Source organism: Humulus lupulus, chromosome 6 (assembly GCF_963169125.1).
Source record: "Humulus lupulus chromosome 6, drHumLupu1.1, whole genome shotgun sequence".
In the NCBI taxonomy this organism is placed as follows: Eukaryota; Viridiplantae; Streptophyta; class Magnoliopsida; order Rosales; family Cannabaceae; genus Humulus; species Humulus lupulus.
In genome coordinates, this window is record NC_084798.1 from 129962177 (window position 1) to 129970018 (window position 7842).

Sequence of the window (7842 nt, forward strand, 5' to 3'; positions counted from 1 at the left end):
TTGGGTTTCGAAACCAACACTAGATTGGCAATCCAATCAGGATAGAAGGCATCTCGTATGAACTGATTTGCCTTTAACCTGTCGAATACTTCCTTTATGACCTTCTTCCTCTCGTCGTCCAAGAGTCTCCACTTTGGATGCTTTGGTGAAAGCTTTTGTCGATGTTAAGTGCATGACTCATGACATTTGGACTGATTCCCACCATGTCTGAATGCGACTATGTAAATACATCCTAGTTTTCTTTTAAGAAGTGAATCAATTGCTATTTCGCTTCTTCAGAAAGATTCTTGCCCACCTTTACAATCTTTATGGGGTCTTCGAGCTTGACCTCCTCGAGCTCCTCTAGAGGTTCGAGGTCAGCCCTTTCTTCTATTTTGGGGTCGATCTCTTCATCTATCTCGAATATCGTCCCATCCTTGTTATGTATTATTATAAGTGCTTGTGCACTTGCTTGCTTCTTTCCTCTAACAGAGATGCTATAGCATTCCCTCCCCACAAGCTGGTCACCTTTCAGCATCCCGATGCCTCTAGAAGTAAGGAACATGATGGCTAAGTACCTAATAGATGATACTGCCCCCAGCCCAACTAGGGCGGGTCTTTCGAGCAGTACATTGTAGGCCGATGGGAGATCCACCACCACAAACTCCATCATCTTGGTAACAGAGACTGGATAGTCTCCCATGTTCACAGGGAGTTTAATTGATCCTATACAGACAATCCCTTCTTTTGAAAAACCGTACATTGTGGTTGCACAGGCCTTTAGGTCACAAAGCACGAGTCCCATCTTTTCTAGAGTGGCTTAATAGAGGATATTCACCAAGCTCCCGTTATCAATCAGGACTCGGTGTACCCTCTTGTTCGCGAGCTGGAGGGTTATGACCAGGGGGTCGTTATGGGAAAATTGGACGTGTGATGCGTCCTCTTCAGTAAAGGTTATAGGGGTAGTTTCAACCCTTTATTTTTTCGGAGCTCTTGGTTTGGATTCGTAAGGGGAACCATCACCTGTCTTGAGTTCATTTACATATCTCTTTTGGGCATTCCTGCCCAATCCTGCGATATGGGGTCCCCCCAAGATAGTTATTACATCTTCTCCATCAATCGGAAGGGGTCGCTCATCCTCCTGAGCTCGGGAGTTATTATTTTGGGTAGGTGGTGCAGCTGCTACCCTTTGGGTGATGCAAGCCTGATTAGGGTTTCGGTTTCTAACGTATTGTCCAAAATAACCCCTCGAGTTCAACCTTTCGATCTCGTCTTTTAACTGTCGACACTCATCGGTTGTATGTCTGATATCTCGCTGAAATCTACAGTATTTATTAGAATCTCTCTTTGATTTTTGGTTCCCCATGGGGTCTAGTCATCTAAATGGAAACTGGTTTTCATTAGCCAGGAAGATATTCTCCCGAGACTCGTTGAGCTTGGTATACACTTCGTATATGGAGAAGTATATTTCCCCTTTCTTCTTCTTTCCCCCATCTGCCTCGGGGTTATTCCCTTTCTTTTTCTTCCTTTTAGAAGGGTTATCCCCAGGGGGTCTCAAAGTTAAGGGGTCTGCCGAGGTCGAAGCAGGGTTCACATTTGTCATTGTAGTTCGGGCTGAGAAGTCATGTTCAGTGCTGACCTCGCCTCTTCTATATTGACAAACCTTTGGGCCCTTTGATTGAACTCGGTTAAAGACCTGACATGTTTGTTGGAAAAAACTTATACATGATCTTTATTTATTTTCATGTATATCTAATATTAAACAAATTAATACGAGATAACCTAAAACATGTTTCTAAAATTGAATTCAAAGATAAACAAATAATATAATACTTACAGTATACGCAGCGGAATTAAGAGTCCTTCCTTCAGTTTCTCTAACTCTTGTATCCTTTCTGTCGCAGAGTATTATCAAGAAACTGAACCGATCTTCTATTTTCTTCACGATCTTCCAATGTATCCTTAGAACCACCTAGACTAGTGTGGGCAATTCTCAACACATGAGATAGATATAGAGAGAAGAAGAGAAAATGACAAAGTGGCTTAGAAAAGGACTTGTGTTTAGAGAGAATATAAAACTATCAGAAAATCTGACTTGTGACTTATCTGTCGTCTCTGAAATCTTCTCTCTAAGCACTCCTTTTATAGACTCAATTAGGCCATTTAATTTAATTAAAAAATCAATAAAATAACAGCCATTTTGAAGCCCTAGGTCGAAATTATCATGGGCTATAGGCCCGTGAAATTTCCCATTTGATTATAAGCCCATTGGACTTAAAATCAAGGCCTATATTATTTTCTATTGATTTAATTAATTAAATAATTATTTAAATCCTTTATCAAATTAATTATTTATAATTTGAACCTTGATTTAAATGTATTTATTAATTTAGATACCAATTTATCTTAATTAATAAATCTGCCATAATTTCTCTTTTCTTCTCAAAATTACACAACTCTGTGAAACTATCCAAAATTGACCTGGTCAACTTTGATAATTCTAATTGATGATTAAATCAATTAATTGAGACTATCTAGATGATTTTATCCAAGGTACAATGGGGACCATGGGCCTATGAAATCAAGCTCCAATAAGTTATCATAAATTTAACAAATAAATTTACTAACTTATTAATTCCTCGTGACTCCACTATAGACTTGGAATTGCACTCTTGAATTCATAGAACGCTCTATAACAAATATAGATACGCTATTAATTATCCATTGTTACAACCATAATTGTCACTCAATCCTCTATAGACGGTCTACAATGAGATAGGACTAAAATACCGTTTTACCCCATCATTGTATTTTATCCTTAAAACACTTAGTTCCTTGTAAATGATATTTCAGTAAACTAATTTAATTACTGAAATGAGATCTCTATCATTTAACACCTTGAACCAAACTAAAAGGAAACCATCATTTCACCTCTTCAACAGAAGCTATAGATGTTCATATCTATGATTAACACTCCCACTCAATTATACTACCGAGTTCCCAAGATGTAAGTATGGGCTAGTCCGTAGGGTAAGCTGGTAACAAACAAGTCAAAGAACTCAAATAATACAATCAGTTAGAATACTAACCACTCAGAATTGAGATTGAATTGACCTATGGTCAACTATATGATATGACTAGAATAGATAATAACGGTATGTTTACTTATCTTATCAACTGTCAATATCGGTCCTGTCCGATGTAACAAATTCATCTGATCTTATCTACTTTGCTAATGTTCTGGAAAGAACATAACACTGTAATGTAAGTAGATCATATCGTAGATTGGCAAGTCAGTGTAAATCCGATGCACTGACTAATCTTAGGACTAACTTATTTTTGAACATATAATCATATCTATATTCCACTGTGATTACGTCACTATAAATAAGATTAGCTATATGCTCGGGATTTAATAGAAGTTTATATTAAACAAATAATCATGAAAATAAAACATGTGAACAAAGTGATTGACCAAGTCAAAAAATGATTTCTATTCTTTTATTGATAATAAAATGAGATTACAAAGAATTTGGGTTTTAATTAGGGCATAAAACCCCAACAAACTCCCACTTGCACTAATTGAAACTAATGCCTTAATTATACTAATCCCATCTCCTTGATATGCTTATCAAATGTAGCTTCTGGTAGTGTCTTTGTAAATGGATCCGCAAGATTGTCTTCAGTTGCAATCTTCATAACCTTCACATCTCCCCTAGCCACATATTCTCGAATAATGTGATACTTCCTTTCTATATGCTTACTTCTCTTGTGACTTCGAGGTTCTTTCGAGTTGGCTATCGCTCCTGTATTGTCACAAAACAACACAAGCGGTTTATCCATTTCTAGAATAACTCCAAGATCCGAATAGAACTTCTTGAGCCAGACTATTTCATTAGCTGCTTCTGACGTAGCTATGTACTCAGCCTCCATGGTGGAATCTGAGATTGCAGACTGCTTTACGCTTCTCCAAATCACAGCTCCACCCCGAAGAGTAAACACCATTCCAGAGATAGACTTTCTGTCATCGACATCAATCTGAAATCTGAATCGGTGTAGCCTACAGGGTTCATAACACCACCCTTGTAGACTAACATATAATCCCTAGTCCGTCTCAAATACTTCAGGATATGCTCAACTGCTATCCAATGTTCCGGTCCTGGGTTTGACTGATACCTGCTCACTACTCCCATTGCATAACAGATATCTGGTCTAGTACACAACATGGCATACATTAGACTTCCAATTGCAGATGTGTAAGGAACTTTTCTCATTGCATCTTCCTCTTCAGGAGTCTGGGGAGACTGCTTCTTTGAAAGATGAATTCCATGGCGGGACGGTAGACGCCCTTTCTTGGAATTTGTCATTGAGAAACGTTCAAGCACTTTATCAGTGTAAGCTGCTTGAGATGGAGCTAAAAGTTTGTTCTTTCTATCCCTGATGATTTGGACACCTAGAACATAACTTGCTTCACCCAAATCCTTCATCTGGAGTTGAGTGCTCGGCCAATTCTTCACATCTGATAATTTCTTAACATTGTTTCCAATGAGTAAGATATCATCTATGTAAAGAATCAGGAATACCACTATTTGATTTGCCTTCAGTTGGTCAACACAGGGCTCATCAATATTTTGTTCAAAGCCATAGGTTTTGATTATTTCATCAAACCTAAGATTTCAGGAACGAGAAGCTTGCTTAAGTCCATAGATGGACCTATTTAACTTACAAACTTTTCCTTCTTGTCCAGATACTTTAAATCCTTCTGGCTGATCCATATAAATGACCTCGTCAAGCTTTCCATTAAGAAAAGCTGTCTTGACGTCCATTTGCCAAATCTCATAGTCGAGAGTGGCTGCTATGGATAGGAGGATGCGAATGGATTTGACCATGGCTTGAGCATTTTTTTTTTTTTTAGCAATGTGATCCGATCGGACCATGGGTGCACTCCTTATCTTCTCCTTGGACATGGGTCCGAGGCAATCACTTTGGCTCTCCTCGTACATGTCCGAGCCACATATTTTTGGAAACTCACCTCAGTCATGTTCGAGCCACACATCTTGGAAGCTCAAACTAAGGCCCGATCGGACTCTTTGTGGCTTCTCCTCGAACCAAAGTGGTCCGAGCCAAGCACTAGGCTCCTCCAACCATGTCCGATCGGACCTTGTGTGACCTCGGCCAAAATCTAAGTCCATCTTTTGGGCATGCATGGGACCTCTCCTTGGACTTGGTCCGAGCCAAACATTTGGCACACATGCATGGTGTTCTCCTCGAACTTTTCCGATCGGAGCTTTCCATCTAGGGACTCCTCAAGCTAAGGTCCGAGCCAATCCCTTGGCACACATGCATGGTGTTCTCCTCGAATCTTGTCCGATCAGAACTTTCCATCTAGGGACTCCTCAAGCTAAGGTCCGAGCCAATCCCTTGGCACACATGCATGGTGTTCTCCTCGAACTTGTCCGATTGGAGCTTTCCATCTAGGGACTCCTCAAGCTAAGGTCCGAGCCAATCCCTTGGCACACATGCATGGTGTTCTCCTCGAACTTGTCCGATCGGAGCTTTCCATCTAGGGACTCCTCAAGCTAAGGTCCGAGCCAATCCCTTGGCACACATGCATGGTGTTCTCCTCGAACTTGTCCGATCGGAGCTTTCCATCTAGGGACTCCTCAAGCTAAGGTCCGAGCCAATCCCTTGGCACACATGCATGGTCTTCTCCTCGAACATGTCCGATCGGAGCTTTCATGACCTTTCCTCGAACCAAGGTCCAAGCCAATGACTTGGCTTCTCCTCGGACATGGCCCGAGCCAAGCATTTGGCTCCTCCAACTAAGGTCTGATCGGACCCTTTGTGGCCTCTCCTTGGCCAAGGTCTTAGTCTATATCTTGGCATGCATGGGCTAGGGTCCGAGCCATGCCTTCCTTGGCTTTCCTTGGACAAGGGTCCGAGCCATGCTTGCATGAGGCTTCTTCCTCGGATCAAGGTCTGACCACATCACTTGTGCCTCTCCTCGGACTAGGGTCCGAGCACATCTCTTGAGATGCCAAGGACCTAGGTCCGATCAGACACTTCTTGGCTCCTAGGATGCATGGGCTGCTCGGACTAAGACAGCCGCTCGGATGAGTGTCCGACCGGATGCATACATTCTTAGACACAAGGCATGCACTCTTCAGGCAAGGGCCATCTACTTGGATGCAGCTGCTTGGACCCGTACACCGTAGGCACTAGACACATCGCTCGGATGCTAAGCACATCTTGGCTCCTCTTGGTCGGATGTAGCACCTTAGGCACAAAATTTCTGGGCCTAGATCTTTGGACATAGGCGAGATGCTCCTTCGATCAACATGCATCCGATCGGACATCTCAAGGTGTATGCTCGACACACATTTTTTATGCATTTGCTTGGGCACTCTTAGGCACTTTTAGGAAAAACCATCAAAGCACCTCGTTCGAACCTCCCAAAATTATTTTGAGAGATTGATTTCTCTCAATCAATCTTGGTGAAAACTTGACTTCTCCTCCCAAAGACAAATTTTCACCATGTAGCATTTATTTTGCATGCATTTTTTTGATTCACTCCAGGGAATGTTGATCGATGATACATGCTTAGCCGACCAGGGAAGTTGTATCTGCTCTCCTGAGCAAGAAAACTTTGCACCTGATGAGGAAAACTTGTAGCTGTTGGCATTTATACTTTACTTCTCTTTATTAACTTAAAACATTCTAAGTCTCCTCTAGACTTAAAAAAGTTATAAGTTTTTTGTGAAGAGTAAAGTCACTCTGGTGTGTGCCTCATATTTTCGCATGAGTACTTAGTTTTCTAACTTAGAAATTCTAGACATTTCATAAGTCCATGCTAAGTATACTTTCTCACACTCTTATTGCTCTGAAAATTTATGAGCATGATGTTTATGGTCACACGAATATCTGCTCCTAACTTGAAATTTTAAAAATTCCAAGTTACTTAAGCTTTGTCAAGCAAGTTAGCTTAATGGCCTTTTTGGACTTCGAAAATTTACAAGTCAGCCTAAAAACAGATATATTAACTCGTGCTCTTATTGCCTGTGTTAAGTTATATACCAGTATACCCTATGTACCCCCCAGGTGGTTGAGGGTTGAAAGATCCTTAGTCACTTGCTACCTGACCGAATCTGTTCGAGCAGTTAATTACTCGTGAAACACATAGAATATATGGAAAATACTCAAGCAGTTGAACACTGCTTAAACATATCGACTAGTTGAACACTGCTCGGATAACTAACACACATGCATATTTGTAGCAAGAATCGACCACGCTGCGCGTAGTCTCTTTTATTACTCGTAAATTAAAATGGACAAAACATGTCTAATAATGAGTCTTAAACAACCAAAATTGTTCAAAATAAAATGACTGGTTAGCAAATAACCAGTTCATACACCAAACTTAAATAACAAGTCTAAAAAACTCGAAATTAAGCTACCACTCTGAAAGCGGTATTTAAAAATAATATCTCCTTCGATGCTCTATGTGCATGCCACTCCAGTGATTCATGCTCTTAGCACTGCTCCTCAGCATACTCCTCCTTTGCTTAGTTGCTCTCCTCAGCCAAGTGTGGACCTCCACATATAGTGTCTAAGGTGAAGTCCACAGGTCCAGGCTGCAAGGGTGGAGATCTTTGTTGCTTGAGACCAGAGTTGCTGCTACCTCCTTCTCCTTGGGGTGTCTCTGCTCGGTACTTCTTCAACTTACCCGACCGGAGAAGAAATTCTATCTCGTCCTTGAGGTGGTTGCATTCATTCGTGTCGTGACCATAATCTTCATGGAAGCGATAATACTTGTTCATGTCTCTCTTCCTCATCTCTCTCCTGATGGGTGGAGGCTTCTTGTAG